General features: G+C 41.2%; 1 pseudogene; it reads left to right on the top strand.

The window, feature by feature from the left end:
* Nucleotides 1-250: 250 nt before the first annotated feature.
* LOC147426385 (fructose-bisphosphate aldolase 1, chloroplastic pseudogene) overlaps nt 251-20,119 on the top strand; it is a 56,086-nt pseudogene continuing 36,217 nt past the window's right edge.

Consider the following 20,119-nt stretch of genomic DNA (forward strand, 5'->3'; position numbering starts at 1 on the left):
AGTCATTAAAAGATAAGAGGTGAAGCAAAGAAGACTCCTCCTCTGCGGAGGATTCCAAAATAAGGCCAGAAGCTTCGGGATCATTTATACATCTTAAGACCAGACAGCTGGCCATAGAGATATGTTCCATAGGTATATCCATCCCTTGCGCCAGAGTCAAAGTCTGTTCAAGTACAACCAAACATTAGTTCTTATTTGTGGGGAGCTTGTTTTTAGTAGACCATGGTAAATACGGTCTAGTTCTAAAAATATGGTAGGGACATGTGTGGTCAAGTCATTGGGCAACATATATCTTTACAAATATGATGGCCGTCACAGACCGGTCAGCAATTGCCCTCCTACGAGAGGTTAGTCTGTATTGCTTTTCATGAGAAAAGTAAGTGAATTGAAGCATGACAAGATGGGTGTGGATAAAAAAGTCATTGGTAGTTCCTCCTTCTTAACTACCGGTCATCCCGTAGAGGATATCACGACCAGGAGGAGGAACCCCACCCTAGGCTAGTACAACACCACCTAACACCTACCAACCTTTTCAGGGTTTACAGTAGTGGGTGTTAACTAGTGTTCAGGCTTAGTGTACCCAGGAGTCAAAGCCCTGACTATCGCAAAAATTGCGATAATCTTGTGTTTAAAAGTGTGTGTGTTCCATTTATTCTAGGGCTACAATAACCACAACTGAATACTTACATATTCAATAGACTCCAGACTCCTGATTCTCACAAAAGATAATACAAAACATCCCTTGTTATTACAGACATTTTGCATTATTACAGTATACAAAATCCATCAAGCTTGGAACATCGTAAATGGGGGGATGATACAATCACCCATCTGAGCCGGATAGCAATAAACAAAGCAACAGCAAACAAGATAGACCCTTACCTGCATCCATACAAACAGAGCAACATTTCGTTAGATCTGGCTTCGTATAGACAGGTATCATCAGGTCTAGTCAGTTGTTATCCATGTCAATCTACTGAAAACTTAAATTACTGCTACACCTAATAGTCCAGACCATAAGGGTCTAAGTATATAGGCCATAGTTTTCCCCATAGGTCATGACATCCTAGGGGAGGCCAGTGAAGTGCCTAATCCAAATATTTACGAAATCTCCCCACGTCAAAGTATCATTAACAAGTCAGGTTACCTAAAAACAATGCAAGCTTTTCAAGCATGCATAGAGTGCAGGTGGCCAAGTGGTGGTGTTTTACAATCACCCAATTCGTGCATAACACCCAATGTTTTTACTGAGCTGTGTCTAACAAAAATTCGAGTGTGATTTAGTGCATACGATATAGTATATAGCTTATCCTCATATTTCCCAACCATAACGACAAGTATGTAAAAAATTTTGCCAGAGTTTTGTTTGAAAAACGGATTATTTTTCAAAAAAAACCAGCATCTCTCAAGGAGACCCTCAACATGAGGATTTGTAGCATAACCTTGTCTTTGAAATTAAATCAAATTCTTTTCCAAAACATCCTCCTGAATCCCATAAATCTATTTCCAAGAAGAAGCTATCAGTGATACAGGATCTTTAGCATGAGTTGACATAGCCATAGTATGAGGGACTACACCTCTTACTACACAAAATGTTATACCTACCTCTACAGATGCATAAGTTTTTAGTCATAGGCCAAAAATTAGTGTATACAAACAGGGGGTATACAAACCAGTGGTTCATTTACTATGAGCTCAAAGTAGATCAATCATTGATTAGCCGAGTGGTACCTGCTGATAGTGATAAAATTAAACAACTAAATCCAGCAACAATGTTTGTGAATATTATGCAGAACGGAAAGGCCCATCCTAGGGCCATACTTTGCTGTAAATACCCGATTATGATCTTTTTTTTTTTAACCTTTATTTAGTCTAGTCTGTACACAAGTTACATATTGCAAGCCACATATTTTTTTACAAAAAGTAGAATTCAGGCCGGATTTCCCAGCAGCAACAGCCTTCTCAGCCAGAGTTATTCCAGACATACCATACCTTCCATCTCTCAATCCATGTTCATATGCCAGACCCCTCTTAAAACATTCATAGGGTAGGTATATTTAAACACCATTATAGTAAGCTCAGACAATGACCAGTTTATGAAACCTTACTTGAAAGATTTTTGAAACTGCACTTTAACCTTCTCACCAACCTCTAAATCCATATGTACCTCTTTCGCATAGAAGTCTGAATCTGCATCTTCATTCTCAAAAGAATCCTCTAGATAGCATTTCTCAACATCGAGAGAAACCTCCGAAATATGCATGGTAAACCTCTCATGAATTCTCTCACCTTTTACCAAATACCTCTCCAGCTTTACATCATAAAACTTTGCATACCTCTCAAATATGGTGTTTAATTCCCTCTCCAAATCATCCTGGTAGGTATGCTCCCGGTCACTTGTAACCGACTGCTCAAAAACCTCCTTGGAGTTAGTCTCTGACACAATATCTTCATCCCTTCTTCCTTTTTGACCCATCGCTAAATTATCTTCAACTGAATCATGTCTCCACTTATATAGGGAGAACACTTCTTCATTACATGACTCTGGTGTCAGCATAGAGCTAGCATCCTCTTCTTGCTTCAAGGCATCACCATGTATACCCTTCCTATCCATAGCAGATAGATGCTCACAAACCTGCTTGCAATTTATACCCTGTGACACAAGGCCTAAATCCCTTTTATGCCTCAGATATTGTTTGCATACCTGCAGGCAACCCTGTATAGTAGGCACTTTATGGCAAGCATCTTTATTTGCATCTTCACACAGATAAGAAATATCACCCCAATCACATACCATATCCCAAGATGTTTCTTGCTCTTCTACTCTATCCTCTAATGTCACTTCAACCTGTATAGCATAACCAAACATTTCTCTATCTTTGATTTGTGAATCTTGAAGATTCATAGCTTCATCCGTAGAACCCCAATCCTCATGCAGAGAATCTACATCTGTCATTCCTTCCTCTACCATGGAATTGTGAAAGCTTGCTGCATCTAGCTCTAAATAAGGCACAATTTCATGAGTCATCTGCATCACATCTGCTACCCCATATATACAAGACATACATATTACTCAGTCAATGCACTACTCTTCTTCCACCTCGTCTAGCTGAGGTACTTCACAATCCGCAACGCTACTAGCAGAGCTATACTCACAAAGGAAGATATTTTCAGTCACCCCCTCTAAATTAGCACTTTCACAGCTAGGCATATCCATTCGGGTAGTACCACATGCATCAAACTCGCATAGGAAAGCATTGATAATGACTTCTTCATCCTGGTATATGTCTTCAGCATAGGCATCCGGCTCTTCTAAACTTGGTAAAAGTTCCTGGATCTGCTCAAAAGTAGATTGTATCACATCACTAATATAGCCGTCTTCCACCTGTTTTTCCTTCACATCCTCTGTCAAAACCATTGCATCCTCATCCTTGTATATACACTCATGTGCATCTTCAAACGAATCAAAAGGAGCGTCCAAATCATCTATCATAGCCGATGAGTTTGCATCATCCTCTAAGTCGCTTTGAGCCATTTCAAGCGCTTGGATAGCATCATGAGAGTCATTATCTTGAGATACGAAGGTTACAAGACCCAAACGTGCATAAATAGCTTCCACTATGTCTGCTTCATCTGCATACAATAAATTTGCATCTTGCAAAAGATATGCATCTATTACTGCTTCTAAATTAGCCTGTATGGATGTGTTGACACTTGCATGGCTTACAGGAGACACCAACTCTAGCTAGTCACATCCACTTCCACTCTGCTCCATCTCTTGGTCTTGATGTTCCAAGCATACCTGTGTTATAGCTGTAGAAAACTCACCCTAGTTGCTTGCATATACATTTGCATAGTTTTGAACTTGGTGCTTGAAATCATCACTCACAAGTTCAACAAATTCTGCAATCATCCGAGATTCTGGAATTGCTTGAAGCCTCATCTCTGTCACATAGCACGCAAGATATCCTTCTGGATCATAGCCTTTGAATATATTAAGCTCATTATATACGGATTGCATAGCGCTTTCAATCGCTTTTTGAATCTGGTCTTCTTCTTCAAGCCATTTGCATCTGTCTACAAGCTCCTTCATTTCAGCATATAGCTGCTCCACTTTGCTAGCCATCTTTATATACTCTCACCCCGGCTTGTTCACGTCGGGTTCACCAAAAATATGTTGAGAAATTACCGGTCTTGCCGGGAAAGCACCGGGCTTATGGCTGTGAGAGTTTGTGAGAGAACTCAACAAAAACTATATGAAGGAATTAAACCATAGATGCCATGAAGACTAGGGTTTGGAAAGAAGTGCAATCAAAGAAGACCCACTCTTTCTCTCTTGCACTCACACACACAAAGAAAGAACACAAAAGAGAATGTCAAAACAACACAAAGATGAAAACATCAAGGCTATGGTCATATCGTATCATGGGTAGTATGAAAGGGTTAATAGATGAGTTAATGGCATTCAATCTTGGCTGACCAAATAGGTTACGAATTGTTCTTTGGAATTGTAGCTTTGTGCTTACCGTAGTATATATATTTTGTCTAGTGATTGGGATTAATTGTGTGTACAAATCCTCTTGGTTCATAGCAAGATAACTACGCTTACATCAAAATAAAAATTATAGTCTATGAGAGGTAGTATGATGGGATCCGGTGATAGAAGTATTTCATTGAGCCTTTCAGGGCCAAAGAGAAACACTATACATTGTTGAAAGTGTATTTTACGGCTAATCCATACGTTAATTCTAATAGATCATACAGAGTGAAAGCGATAGAAATTATCATCATGTGGGTTATTCATCTAGGATATTATGTGAGAAATGTAGATATAAGAGAAGTAAAGAGATGAGAAGTTTCCCTCCCAAGCCCTATTCTTGCCCGTAGGCAATAAGGATACTACGGGGAGAGATGTACCTGTAGCAAAGAGAACCTAAAATTTGTAGAGAGGATGAATTACTAAGAGTGAGAGAGATAGATTTGGTTAAGGAGATAATATTAGATATATATATATATGTTGGATTAGAGATGAAAAAGAAAACAACAAGAACTCAAGAAAACATCAATGTAGAACACATCTTACTTGACAAACCCTTTGGCACCATTATTGATGGAGAGAGAAGAAGAGGGGAGAACTCCACTTTGATTGATACGCCAAGTGCAAGACCTTCTTTGATTAGAGTTGATCTTCCAAGGATAGCGTACAAGAATGGCTAGTCTTCCTGTAGGAGAAAGTGTAGGCTTGGGCTTATGTTAATGGCTAAGTACAATTAGGCATTACTACTCACTCCCTCAAGAATTCCTCTCATCAATGGCTTGAATGCTTGAGTTTCTTTTCAAGGAAGAAGTGGTCCCCTTTTATAGGTGAAGGGAACCCCCAAGGTTTTACACAAGAAGCGAGGAGTCAGTGTGAATAGGAATTGGAAAAGTTGGAAATGAGCTGTCCCTGCATGATGTGGGCAGACTGGGGTCCACTATTTTGATCATATCTCCTCAACTATGGCTCCAAATAAAAAAGTAAAAATATGGGCAGAAACTTAAGCTCATTAGCTACGATTTTCATTTTAAAATCATTTTTTCAATTCGGATTGGAACCTTGTGTAAAAAATTCATCAAAATAGGGTCCATTTCTGGCAGCAAAAGTCTTCCCGTGGTCCCCTTAGCCTAAAATTTCATTTAATTCCAAAGGACACCTCATGCCATATGAAAGCATGACATTGCTCCTTGACAAAGTTTTGTAATCATGCTTGCAATAATGCATTAAAATAAGTGTATCTTTGAAATCATGCCACCTAGTGTCCCACTAGGATTTGATTCCCTCCTAGTAGCTATTTAAAAAGAAATATAAGAAAAATATGAAAAATACATAGAATATATATATATTGGAGTTTACCCTAGATATAGGATCTAGCTAGGGTGTGAGATGATAATGAGATAGTAGAAATAAAGAATCAATGCTTTTTGCCCAAGTTAAAGAGGCGGAGCTATTGACGCTTTTTCCATATTATTTTCTGATGGTAAAGTAAGAATAGGTTACCCTTGAGATAAATAATAGGATGAGATAGAAAGCTTATTATTATACTTAAATATGCATATATACATTATAGGAAAGATAATTATGTATCTAAAAAATTACAAGATAACTCTTGTAGGATGTGTTCCCACTATGTACGTGTCACAACACGACAGCGTCAATTTTTCTCATGGCGGCGTATGGAATTAATTTTGGTCATCTTCAGATTTCTCTCTAGTCATTTTTCAATCTTTTTTCCAAGCTTTAAAATTCCCCAATTGGAGTTGTACTCTTCAGGTTACGACTAGTTCTCTGCAAGGTTATGGCTATGGCAGCCTAGTGGCAAATTGTGTGTAGACAGATTCGGAGGGCATGTATCTATGAATTGTGGAATTGATGTTGAAGTTGTGGGTTTGTGATGTTTGATTGTGAAAGGAGAGGATCTTGTCTTCATATCTATTGTTCGGCGTGTGCTGTAAATGTGTGCTTTGACAAGGTTTTGCTCCTATGTGACATGGTCTCTTGGGTGGGCGACGGCTAGTAAATTCCCAAGGGTCTACTCCTATTGGACTTGTGGTGTTTCAAAAGGATTTTGCAAAGATTTTGGTGTCTTTTAGTTCTCTTTCAACGCTCTTGGGTGACATCGCTATAGAGGTGTTTCAGTTTGCTTATTTCCCAACAACGTCCTAACAAGGCTCCCTGGCTACTACATCAATGATCAACAATCCTAGTTTCCTTGGAGTGAATAGGGAGCCCATAGCTTCCAAAATTTTGTGCCAATATCCATGAGGATCCCACGTAAAGAATAAGATAGTCACCTGCAATGTCCTAACAATAAGACATCTTGCTTCATGCCAAGAAGGATAGGATTTGTAACCACCATAACGGAAAGGATAATTGAGTAATTTAGCTCCTTTTAAGACAATCCTTAGGATCATGATCCCCAAGATTGTACCAGGAGTCCTCCATCTATGGCTTCCTTGTGGATGTGGCAAGTCCCAGTTTTCTTCAGAATCTAGCTTACCGCTATTATTGAAGCGAGCAAAAGAGTCACTATCCTCTTGGGGTGCTATCAAAATCGAACATTGCCTTCTCTTATGTTGGTAATAAGCCACAAACCTTGTAGCTTAAAAACAAGCTTGATACACATTGTACCAAAGTGCATAGCATATACAAAAGGAACGCTGCAATACACTTGTTGAAAATCACCTCATCTCATTGATGGAGCAAAAGACGCCGTGCGCACACTCACAGACCCAGACAACTCAACACTACACAAGAAATTTTCTTGAATTCCAACCCACACCCACCACCACTCAAGAACTCAATAAAAATACTACCCACAAGCTCAATTCAAACTCCAAACGCCTCGATTTTACAAGCCCTTGCCTGCCTGTAGACACTACAAGGTGAGTCGAGTTGATCAACACTTGAAATCACACTTGATGGTGACCAAAATATACAAGAAAAACCATCAAAAACTCAAAAATCCAGCCACAAAAGGTCTCTCTCAAACCATTTCCAAAGCTTCACCAAACTCCACTCTGTTGGACTCTTTGGAGTAGCACCAACCCTAATGACACCGATACAGGGTCACATAGTCTTGCAGAAAGCTGCACCTTCTTCCCTCAATTCCTTGTACACACACATCCATGGAAACCTCAGAACTTCCATAGACTCTGCCAAGTGCAAAATTTAAGAGAGAAAGCTCTCATTCACTCCTCCACACACTCAAAAACAAGACGCGAACGCGACGGGATTGCACTAGACCACCTGTAGGAACACTGCTTCCTTCCACACAGAGAGAGGTCAAAGTGCCAAGACTTGGATTCTTAAATACTCTCTTGCACTCTCTCTGACCACCAGACTGATACTAGCAAGATTTTGTGCCTCACTTGGAACTCCACAACATAAACATGTCAAATGAAACTCATATGATGCAAGCCAATCGTCTGCATCCTCACAACTTGTAAAAATAGATGGTTGGAATGGCACCACCATCTTGAAATTCCCTTCAACATCCAAAATGTGCATACATCACTCCTAAAAATCCAAATTGTGGGTGCACAACCGGCAATTTTCGCTCCCCAGCGGGATCGCCAAAGGATGATGGAGCAAAAGACGCTGTGCACACACTCACACGCCTAGACAACTCAACACCACACAAGAAATTTACTTGAATTCCAACCCACACCCACCAACACTCAAGAGCTCAATAAAAATACTACCCACAAGATCAATTCAAACTCCAAACGCCTCGACCTACAAGCCCTTGCCTGTCCGCAGACACTATAAGGTGAGTCGAGTTGATCAACACTTGAAATCACACTTGATGGTGACCAAAATATACAAGAAAAACCATCAAAAACTCAAAAACGCCAGCCACAAAAGGTCTCTCTCAAACCATTGCCAAAGCTTCACCAAACTCCACTTTGTTGGACTCTTTGGAGTAGCGTCAACCCTAATGGCACCGATACATGGTGCCAACCCTAATGGCACCGATACATGGTCACATAGTCTTGCAGAAAGCCGCACCTTCTTCCCTCAATTCCTTGCACACACACATCCATGGAAACCTTAGAACTTCCATAGACTCTCCCAAGTGAAAAACTATAGAGAGAAATCTCTCATTCACTCCTCCACACACTCCAAAACAGGACGCGAACACGACGGGACTGCACTAGACCACCTGTAGGAACCCTGCTTCCTTCCACACACAGAGAGGTGAAAGTGCCAAGACTTGGATTCAAAAATACTCCCTTAGATGAGACACTCATGGCACCGTGACTGATGTGGCAAATTGAAGCCTTCTCACACCATTTTTGGTCATTTTTTGACCTTTCTTGACCCAGTTTTGGCCAGTTTTGACCCTTGGCGGGCATTTTTCGCGGGAAAAATCCCAAACGGACTTCAAAATTCACCAAATTTTGTACGCTTAATCCTTGATACTCAAAGAACTTTTCCACATCCCCACATTATATTTTTGACCACTTCTAGGGCGGTGCACGCATCACTGCAGATCAGGCACTGTAAATAGACAATTAATGCATGTCCCAAACTTCTTGGGTGGGATGAGAGTTCCCACACTTACCACTTGCATTATTTACATTCTAGAAAGCTCAAACACATTCCCTAGAACAAAAATAAGCCACATGGAACCATATCCAAGGCCCCGATACCCTATCCAGGCATATACATGTACGCGACTGCTGGCACACAAACCTGACTATTCACAATGTGTACACGTTGCATCATTTTTAAACTGAAACACTTTTCAAAGCTCCCAAATGCATGTATTTACATCTTTTTGTTCATATGACCATGCATTTACATGCTACTTTGTACCTGCCAAAAGTGATTTATCATCGTCTATATGCATACAGGACCATTCTGTCATCTTTTCACTTTGAGATCCATTTTTTGTGACTCTTATGACCATACCTTATGCTAAGGTTTCTTTAAATATTTTCGTAAATGCATCAAACACAGTACGATAAAAAACAATCTCTACATCTAGGTTGCCAAAGCTAGATCGCCAATAAGTTTCCACTGCATCCACTTGCTTAAGAATTTCCTTAGGGTGGACTCCAAAATCCCACTTCTTGGTAACAACCATTCTTGTTTGGTCTGCAATTGCTTCCTTTGATTGGTTTAGTGCCAAAGACTTCATGCTTCTTTCTTGTAACCGTATATCTGGTGGATCCACCTTGTTGTGGTTTGTGAGAATGAGACCCATGATTTCAAGAGAGTCGTCAAATCATTCGTTGTGGTAGATTCCTCCTCTGGTGATGTTGTAGTAGAATCGCTAGAGAGTGCACTAGTCTCTAGGTCCATCTCTTGTTGCTTAATACTGGTCTTCATGTTGTATAGAATGTCCTTGCCCTTTGTACCTTGTATCTTGAGAATTTTCGTGTCCAAATCTTGCTTTGATCTCATGACCATGAGCCATGGTCTCTTTGATATAATTGGGTAGCCCTCCCCCTTAGGATACTCAAGCCCTGTATAGAAGCATCATTCACAAGATCACAAGATTCTATAGACTCACCAATGAAATTGAAAATGTCAATTTTTTTGCGTGGCTTAGACTTCCTCTTGATTGACTCTCCCTTGGCCTTCATCTTTTCCTCCTTTTGTGAAGCTTCCTCATGTATAGAGTGATTAAATCCCATGGTGTCTACCTCTTCTACCTTGGTCTTACCTTTTGACACTTCTTTGGTGTGTTTCTCCACTTTCATCTTGTCAAGACTGATGACACTCACTACCTGGTTTCCAGATAGTGGTGGTGGTTGTGGTTGCACAGGTCGTTGTAATATTTGCACAGGTGGTGCCCTTGGTGGTGGTGGTCTTGCTCTCGGTGGTGAAATGTGGTTTTTTCTTGCTCCTCTATTGAAATTCTACCTCCTTGGGTGTGGACAATAATACATGCCATGGCCATCTTCTCCACAATTGTAGCAGTGTTATTCTTGGTTCTGCCTTCGTTGTCCTACCCTTGCTCTTGATTGTAGTTGTGTGCATGCCCTTGCTGCACTATATGCATACATAGATTCTCAAGCTGAATAGTGATGCGGCTCAACATGTCTTACTGCTCTTTTGATAGCTCTTGTGGTTGGGTTCTCTGAGCGGCTGTTGCAATTACTGGGGTTATTCAGACTGAGCTTGATTCCTTTGACTCGTTGACTCTTGCTTGCATGCACAACTTCTTGTCTTTAAGACGGGCTACTTCCACTACCAACTCATACGTTGTAAGTAATCTCCCCTTCACCTTCTCTTTAACCGGCGACCACATGCGGGCAATGAAACGGTCCTTCTTCAGGAAATTAGGCGCTCCTTCACCTTCCTCCAGTGAGACAACCCATCGTTCCCACAAATCCACAAACTTGGATTTGTAAGTGGCATACTCTAGCAAACCTCCCTGCTTTAACTTTGTCAGTTGCTGCCATAACTTTTCAAAGGTTGTGCCTCCACCAAACCTCTTCATGAAGGAAGCACGTAGTAAGTTCCATGCATCCTTGGTAGTTTGGGGTAAAGAATTGTACCAAGACTTGGCCTCTACTTTCATCAGTAGATAAAAGATTCGTAGCCGTGAGGCGTTGTCATCCTTGTTGAAAACCACACAAGCGATGTCAAAGTTATCCAAAAAATTGGTGGTGATGTCTTCTCCCTTTTTGCCATTGAACGTGGGAAACGAGACACTTGCCATGGTAATAAATCAATGAGCAGACAATCACAAAATCTTTTGTTTGCTTTTTTGTTTTTGTTTGTTTTTTAAATGACTTAGTGATTCATAAAGGTTTATACATGGGTGAAAAACTTGAGCAGGTGCTAAGAAGAGCGCAAGGCTAGAATAGAATAAAGATGCTTACATCAAAAGAGTGGTAGTAATCAAGAATGGTCAAGCTGATGGGACATGGGGATCTAAGGATTTCATCAAGCATCTCTGCTCCGAATAGAAAAACAATCTTTTTTTGGTAGAATATCTTCCTATCAATGTACACGTTTACATGCATATGTTGCAAAAAATGTAAAGGAAAGACTTCTGGCTTATTGTTATTATCCATATTGGGTGTAGGGAAAGGCTTCAAAGACTAGAGTTGCATACCTTAAGTGTTGACAATGTGACACCTTTACCACAGGCCTCTACCTCTTGTTCAAGTCCACATAATCCTCCATATTGGGTTCAAAATATAGTGGGCGAGAAGAGTCTACCTCAATCGGCTTTCCATTTTGCATGAGGAGGTGACGCTTGGGTGGTCGTACGTCTCTTGACCTCTCTAGGCCTAGAGAGAGAGTAGGCCCACTTGCTTCCACCAAATGCTTTAGGCTTTGTGGCTTGGACTTTGTGGTTGATGTAGTTGACGACTCTTCTCTGACCGTTGGAGAGAAAACACTTGGTGCTAAACAAAATCTGACTAATGTGAGAGTGCTGATGTAAGAGTGCTGATGCGGTTCTCAAAAGAAAAACTCATCGTTCTTTCTTCACCTCCTTTGTTGGCACTCATTGACAAAATGCTTTGGTTGATAGTAGTGATAACATACCATAGCCCTCCATCTTAATGCTCTTGCTTTGTGATTAGCATGAGCAATGCAAGATGGGGAGCTTACCTCTTGGATATCGATGATGCTACAACCTCGTAATAGCACTTTGATGAAGGCCTTGAGTGCTTCTACACTCTCCTCTTCTTCACTCCTCCAATTTGATAACTCATAATTGATGGCATGCATCACTAATCTTTTTTGAGTGAAGGTCTTTGCAAAGCCCTCCTCCATGGGGGAACCAAATGAGAGGCAGATACAAAAAACAGATCCGATGGCCTCAACACGAAGACTATGCACAATAGCCTCATCATGGGAGGTACACAATAGGAGCACCATTTAGTTTGGAATGTGGCTAGGACACATGGTGTGTGGGGGGGGGAGGGGTCGGCACATAACACAAGGAAGAAGAGAGAGAGAGAGAGAGAGAGAGAGAGAGAGAGAGAGAGAGAGAGAGAGAGAGAGCTTCATTAGTACAGGCTTCATAAACACCATAACACAAGGAAGATGTGAGACAATGAGAGAGAGGGAGAGGAAGAGTTTATTAGAGCTTCATTAGTATAGACACAAGGAAGATGTGAGAGATCAAGAGAGAGGGAGAGGAAGAGACCATTAGAGCTTCATTAATATAGGCTTCATAAATACTATACAAACATTCACGAGGGGAATTGCACATAATCAACATCTCACAAACTCATGTGTGCATGGTAACTCAAACCTCTTGGCCATAAAGAAACCAAAACGAATAACCATAGCCAATACTATGTCATAGTAGAACTATGTGTGCGTATCTAGGTGCATACACAAGGATGTACATATGAGAGCATGTGTGCCAAAGATTGATTGTGTGTGTCAAAGCTTCATTGTGTATGTCTGTTTACAAAAGAGGAGGCCTCCTTTTATAGGTCAAGACAGTGATTATGAGAAAGAGGGATTATTACAAAAGTAACCCCAATTAGAGGCATTCTCTCTGAGGTCCCCACCCTGCCATATCAAAAAACGGATCTGAGAGTGAACCTGGTGGCCACTAGATCTATAGCGGAAGAAAAAAACCTGGTTCAAGGTTCAGCTAGCGGACGATCTCTCATCACAAAGTGAGTCGAGCTCGAGCCTACTAGCAATGAGATCTAGCTCCACCTCGTAGGGGAAGCGTACTTAAACTATCTAGCGATCCTAAGATCCACCTTCCAAGAGGAGAGAAACCCCGAGTGCCTTTTTCCCCATGTTTCAGAGGCACGTACTCTCGAGATTTCACCGCTCTAGGGGCAATGAGTAATACTAGAGTCGAGATTAAACTATGGGGACAGAGAGTTCCCGACCAATCGGGACCACCCTTCTCATAGGCATTGGCAACCTGAGCCAAGCCCCCACTTTCCACCCCCACACTCACACTTCCTTGTGTGTCCTAATTACTACCACATTGGTTGTTCAAAATAAAGATTCCTTGATTATATTCCAAATCATAGTGTTCGTTAAGACAGCCCTTCAAACGGTATTGCAAATCGGCACCAAGACATAATTTCTAGTAAAAATTCTACTCAAACTTATTCATTAAAATTCCAATGTTCTGAAGGTACAACATCCCTCCTCCAGCGAGAGTTTACTCCTCCTGTTGTCTCCTAGCTTCCCATACAACTAGGTTTGTCCACCGCATAAAAAGCACGACATGGACACTCCCACCGCATAGAAAGCAAGACGTGGGTTCCCACCGCATAGAAAGCAAGTCGTGGGTAAGGCCCTAAGCTAGTAACTCTAGCTACTGCGATATTTTCGCAAGCCGCCCCCTGTGATCAGTAGGGGGGTCAGGACTAGTTCAACATTGGAAGTAGAATGAACATGCTGAGCTAAATTTTCCCTAGCATACATTCTTTCCCATTGCAAACAGTATATCCGTCAAACAATTCTTTCCTACTTTAAAATTTAGCAAACAAATGAATTCAAATGCCATTGTTTCCGTTGGATTTCTCCAACATGTTCGGGGATGTGTTCGTTTCCTAACTAATCGTATGCAGTGTTAATTAAAAAACTCGAATAAAATTTAGTGACCTACCTCGCTCGTCAATGGCCGGTGAGATGGCCGGCGCTTGGTCGTTCAAGGGAGCTTTCCCCTTTCTGTTCACATTGCTCGTTCCTGCCTCGTGGTCGTGGGCTCCACCAAAGCGAGTCCTCTTAACCGGGGCCATTTTAAACTCACTACTTTAAATGATTAGCTTGGAGAAAAGAGCTAATGTCCGCAAGTGTCATAACAAGCCAAATGATAGATTAGCAACATCAAACAATGCATGCTACATGAGAGGTTTAGATTTTTCCATATAGCAATCATTATGGATGATGCATATTCCTATGGGAACCGTCTCTAAGGATAATTACTCGACTTAGATGATTAAGAATAATAAGGTCTCATTAATAGAATTACCAGGAAGATGAATCAGCATAATTAATCTCTTTCCTAGCAATTAGAGGATGCAGGTTCACCTCATGCATAGGTGTGAGAAAAATTAACTCTTAGAGACTTAATGACGGCTTTAATTTTACCTTAATTACATCTTAATGCATAAGAGAATGGATCTAATTTAGCTACATTGTTAATAAAAAAGTGATTTTCATGAATCTACACAGTTACCGGCTTATGGATTAATCACTATGCTACCTAGAGAGAGAAAATTCTATTAATCATGCACTAATCACTAATTAAGGATGATGAATGGCTGATAATTCAGCTATGGTGTGATGATTACATAATAGAATATGGTTAAAGAGAAATTAGAGAGTAATTATAGAGAATTACGACTAGGAATAAAAATAATAGAGGAGGAATTTAGTTGGTAATGAAAAGGATTTGCAGAAAGCATTAATTAAACCGTGGTTACCGTGATTAAGGGTTGATAATCCGCTCGATTCTCGGATTTAATCGAGCTTCTTGAGGCAAGAATTCGACATCACCTCCCTCCTTGCTTCTCCTTCAAAGGATGTATGTACCGACAGCAGCTCCCCAAGGTGTGTGTAGGTGTGTGTGTGTGTGCACTGGGTGTGTGTGTGAGCCTGTGTGTGTGTGTGTGTGTGTGTGTGTGTGTGTGTGTGTGTGTGTGTGTGTGTGTGTGTGTGTGTGTGTGTGTGTGTGTGTGTGTGTGTGTGTGTGTGTGAGAAGGCCTTTAAATAGGCTCCTACAGGCTGAAAATCGACCAGCCCTGCTATTAGCATCTGGAGGAGCACTCAGTTTCTGCATTGGCAAGTTCAGTTCCCCTACCCACCAAGTGTCAGGTTGGCTAGGTTAACTGACTCCGAGACTTAGTTACTGGCTTGGCAGCTTTCCTAGGACTCCCACAAGGACAAAAGGCGCCCCCTAGCTGCTAAAGCTAATATGGAGTGGCCTGGGACCTGTTCCCACACAGTCCCGGGCTCCCGTGCCTCCCCGCTCAATTTTTGAAAAAATTTATTTTAGGCTAAAACGGGTCATACGAGTCGGATTTTGATGCCGTAAATTGCTATACGGAGCTCTAACTAAGGCGTATTGGCCCGAGTACCTGCCATATTTAGCAGCCCTCAAGGTCCGAAAATGCATTTTTTTCAAATTCGGGGTACGGGCTTTCCTACGCGCCTTTCTTGCCTTCCAAGTGCTTCTCGGATTTTTCGTTTCTGAACTTTGGGCATCTGTTTTTGGTTCTTCTATTATGGGTTCGTTCGTCCTTCTTTGGGCTTGGGCCCGTGTCATCGCCTGAACAGGTATGACTGTTTCATTTTCTGATACTCCACTGGAGGGTACTGTTTCCAACAGGTTCAAGGTGTCTTTTGCTCCTTTACTCGGGTTTTTAGGGCAATCAGGAATCAAATGAGTAATCCCACATTCTAGGCAATACGCATTGACTCTAATGATTTCATCATGAGGACAGTCTCTCAGCCAATGGTCTCCACCACACTTGTAACAGGGGCCCTTGGGTTGTTGAGGTGCTCCTTGAGCTCCTCGTTGCTGGTAAGTCTGTCTCTATCCGCCCATGCCTCCATTGGCTATGAACAACAATGTTCGTTCATCTAAGCTATATCTTCCTTCTCCTGCGGCCTGTTACTATTTTTGGAATTTTTTTGCAAAAATTATTTTAATTCACATTTGGAAGCTTTAAAACATTCTAAACATCATGGCGCTGACAGAATTCAAAAAACTGCTAAAAATAGTAACTTTTTCCATTATGATCATTTCATGGTATAATGGTGCTCTTTTGGGGTCGGGTCAGAGACCTTACAACCTCCCCAACGTGGAAAATTTGAGATGTCCTCATCTCAAGAATGTGTTTGGGTAATCTTTTAAGAGCGTTGGTTCGTCCTCCCAAGTTGCATCTTCTTCAGGGTAATCCTTCCACTTTACTAGATGCTCCGTGATAGTTCTGTTGTGTAACTTCCTTTACCTTGTTTCAAGTACATAGTCAGGTTGGAGCTCAAGAACTCCTTGTTCTGGCATGACTATTTGATCTGAGTCTAAGAATTGATCAGGGTTAGGAATATAGGGTTTGAGTAAGCTGACGTGGAACACATCATGAACCTTCAAGTTTGCAGGTAACTTTAGCTTGTAGGCTTGGTCACTCACAACTTTAATGATCTCGAATGGCCCACAATACCTTGGGCTTAGCTTCTTATATCTGCCTAGAGATAAGTTGCTTTTCTTTGGTCGGACTCGCAGAAAAACCTTATCCCCTTCTTTGAAGGTTCTTTCTGAACGGTTCTTATCTGCATAGTGCTTCTGTCTATCCTGAGCGGCCTGAATGTCCTGGTGAATAGCTCTAGTTTGTGCTTCCATATCTTCTAACATCTTCCTAGATGCTTCTACCCTGATGGTTGGATCTGAGAAGTTCAGTGGTGCTAAACAGTCTTGTCCATAAAGAGCTTTGAAAGGTGACATTCCAATGCTTCTGTGTTCGGAAGAGTTGTAAGCATACTCCACCAAAGGTAGATATTGTAACCACTTCTTTGGCTCTTGTGAACAATAGGCTCGGAGAATGTCCTTGATGACTTGATTAACTCTTTCAGTTTGCCCATATGGCTGTGGATGATACGCTGTACTGAAAGCTAATTGTGACCCAATAGATTGGAAAAGAGAAGTCCAAAATTTTGATGTAAACCTGGCATCTCTATCACTGACGATACGCTTGGGTAGACCATGTAGCCTAAAAATCTCCTTGATGAATACCCGGCTAACATTGGAAGCAGTAAAGGTTGTCTTTACGGGTATTAAATGAGCCACTTTTGTGAGCATATCAACAACCACAAAAACAGAATCATAACCTCCTGTAGAAGGTAATCCTGTAACAAAATCCATACTGATGCATTCCCATTTCATCTGGGGTATGTCCAGAGGTTGAAGTTGTCCTGGTAATTTGATCCTTTCAGCTTTTATCCGCTGACAAGAAAGACATTGCCTCACATAGAGAAGTATGTCTCCTTTCATTCCAGACCAAAAGTAACTCTTTCTGATAGCATGAAGAGTCTTAGCATAGCCTGGATGTCTAGATGTATGGCTATCGTGTGCTTCATACAAAATGTCCTTCTTTAAGGCTGGATCTCTGGGTACACAGAGTCTATGTCTGTAGTAAAGACATCCTCTCATAAGAGAGTAATCTGTAGCTTTAGGCATCTTATTTTGCTGAGCTAGTGATAATATACGTTGGTCTCTGGATCTACCAAGGATGCTTCTTTGATTCTATCCCAAATAGGGTTATTTGGAATAGAGATAGCTCCGAGAAAGGATTTTCGGCTAAGACCATCTGCAATTGCATTTTCCTTCCATGGTCTATACTTTATGTCAAGGTCATATTCCTGTAATAGCTCTATCCATCGCTGTTGTCGCATATTGAGAATATGTTGAGTAAAAATCCATTTTAAGCTCTTGTGGTCTGTAACCAGCTGAAACTTGCGCCCAAGAAGATAATGTCTCCATAACTTCAGTGCATGTATAACCGCTAAAAGTTCCAAGTCATGAGTAGGATAATTCTTCTCGTGATCCCTCAGCTTTCGTGAAGTATACGCCACTGGTCTTCCTTCTTGAGTAAGAACTCCACCTAGAGCAAATTTGCTGGCATCGGTCGCTACTTCAAATTCCTTACTGAAGCCGGAAGCTTTAAAATAGGAGCAGAGACCAAGAACTCTTTTAGCTTAGCAAAGCTAGATTCATGCTCGGCCTTCCATTCGATCCTCATTCCTTTCTTTAGGAGTTCCGTCAAAGGTGCAGCAATACGTGCATAGTCCTTGACAAAAATCTTGTACCATCTCGTTATCCCAAGAAATCCTCTGACTTCACTTACGGTAGATGGTTGAGGCCAATCAACAATGTCCTTGACTTTATGTGGGTCCACTGAAATTCCTTTAGCCAATATGATAAATCCAAGATAGTTGACCTTTGGTGAGCAAAAAGTGCACTTGCTCTCTTTAGCGTAAAGTTGGTGTTCCCGAAGAAGATCAAGTACTTTGCGAACATGTTCTTTGTGGTCTGCCTCGTTCTTAGAATAGATCAGAATATCATCAAAGAAAACCAAGACAAAATCATCCAGGTAAGGTCTGAAAATATCCTGCATAAGTCGATTGAAGCTTGCAGGAGCATTTGTTAGACCAAAAGACATTACTGTGAATTCGTAGTGTCCATACCTAGTATCGAAAGCTGTCTTTGGAATATCTGATTCCTTGATCCTGATTTGGTAATATCCTGACCTTAGATCAATCTTTGTAAACATTTTGGTGCTGTGGAGCCTGTCCAAGAGTTCGTCAATCCTTGGAATTGGATACTTGTTCTTGACAGTTACCTGGTTCAGTCCACGGTAGTCTATGCATAGCCTTAAGGTTCCATCCTTCTTCTTCTGAAAAAGAACTGGTGCACCCCAAGGAGAAGTACTGGGTCGAATGAATCCTTGCTCAATGAGTTACCTAAGTTGTTCCTTGAGTTCGATGGACTTTGGAAGTGACATTTTATAAGGTCTTTTTGAGATAGGTTCACATCTAGGGATAGTTTCAATCTCATGATCTACCTCTCTGTGTGGCGGAAGATTCGTAAGGTCTTCTGGGAATACATCATCATACTCCCTCAACCAGTTTGGTCGAAGTGAGGTATCTGCTTGGTCTACTTTGTTGAGCTTTACCGCATAAATTTGCTGTCCCTTTCTTAATCTCTTCAAAAGTCTGCTAGCCTTAACTAGAGTAGCCATAGGTCTTCCATTTTCCCCCTGGATTAAAGCTTCATTACCCAAGTTATCTGTAAAGGTAAATTTTCCTTGTGCACAATGTATGTGGGCCCTATTTTTCTTTAGCCAGTCCATCCCTAGTATCCCATCAAAGAATCCTAAGGGTAAGGTTCGAAATTGGGCAGAAGTTGGGTGTCCCCCTAAATCAAAGTCAATTTTTCCTGCAAAATGTGGAGATACTACTTCCTTGCCGTTTTCTAACTCTACAACTAGCTTGCTTGTTGGATACTTATCTAGCCTTAACTTCCTCATGCATCTGGGTGAAAGAAATGAAAGAGTACTACCACAATCTATAAGGAAGTGGATGTCCAACATTGGTGTAAAAGTTGTCACAATTGTCAGGTAAATGGGAATAGAAGATTGATTTATGGTCCAAGGCAAATCGTGCTTGCAAATGGACCCTTTGAAAAGTGGGGCATTGATGCTATGGGTCCTCTGCCTAGGACAAAAAATGGTAAACTCTACATTCTAGTGGCTGTAGACTATATGACTAGGTGGGTGGAAGCACAAAGTGTGGCAAAGGTAAATAAGAGGACAGTGAGCAAATTCGTCTACACTCACATTTGTTGTAGATTTGGCACACCTTTGGAGATTGTTTCTGATAATGGTCCAGGGTTTAGAAAGGGATTGCTCACAGAAGTCTATGAAGAACTTCACATTCTACATCGTCACAATACACCCTACTATCCCCAATCAAATGGTTTGGTAGAAAAAGCTAATGGTGTCATTGCAGGCATCATTAGAAAGATGGTGAAAAACAAGACAAAGTTGTGGGATGACTTCTTGGATGGTGCCTTGTGGGCGTATCGAACCACATATAGGGAAGCCACGGAGTTCACACCATTTCACTTGG

The sequence above is a fragment of the Adiantum capillus-veneris genome, chromosome 24 (genome assembly GCF_014529385.1).
Source record: "Adiantum capillus-veneris isolate H3 chromosome 24, ASM1452938v2, whole genome shotgun sequence".
In the NCBI taxonomy this organism is placed as follows: Eukaryota; Viridiplantae; Streptophyta; class Polypodiopsida; order Polypodiales; family Pteridaceae; genus Adiantum; species Adiantum capillus-veneris.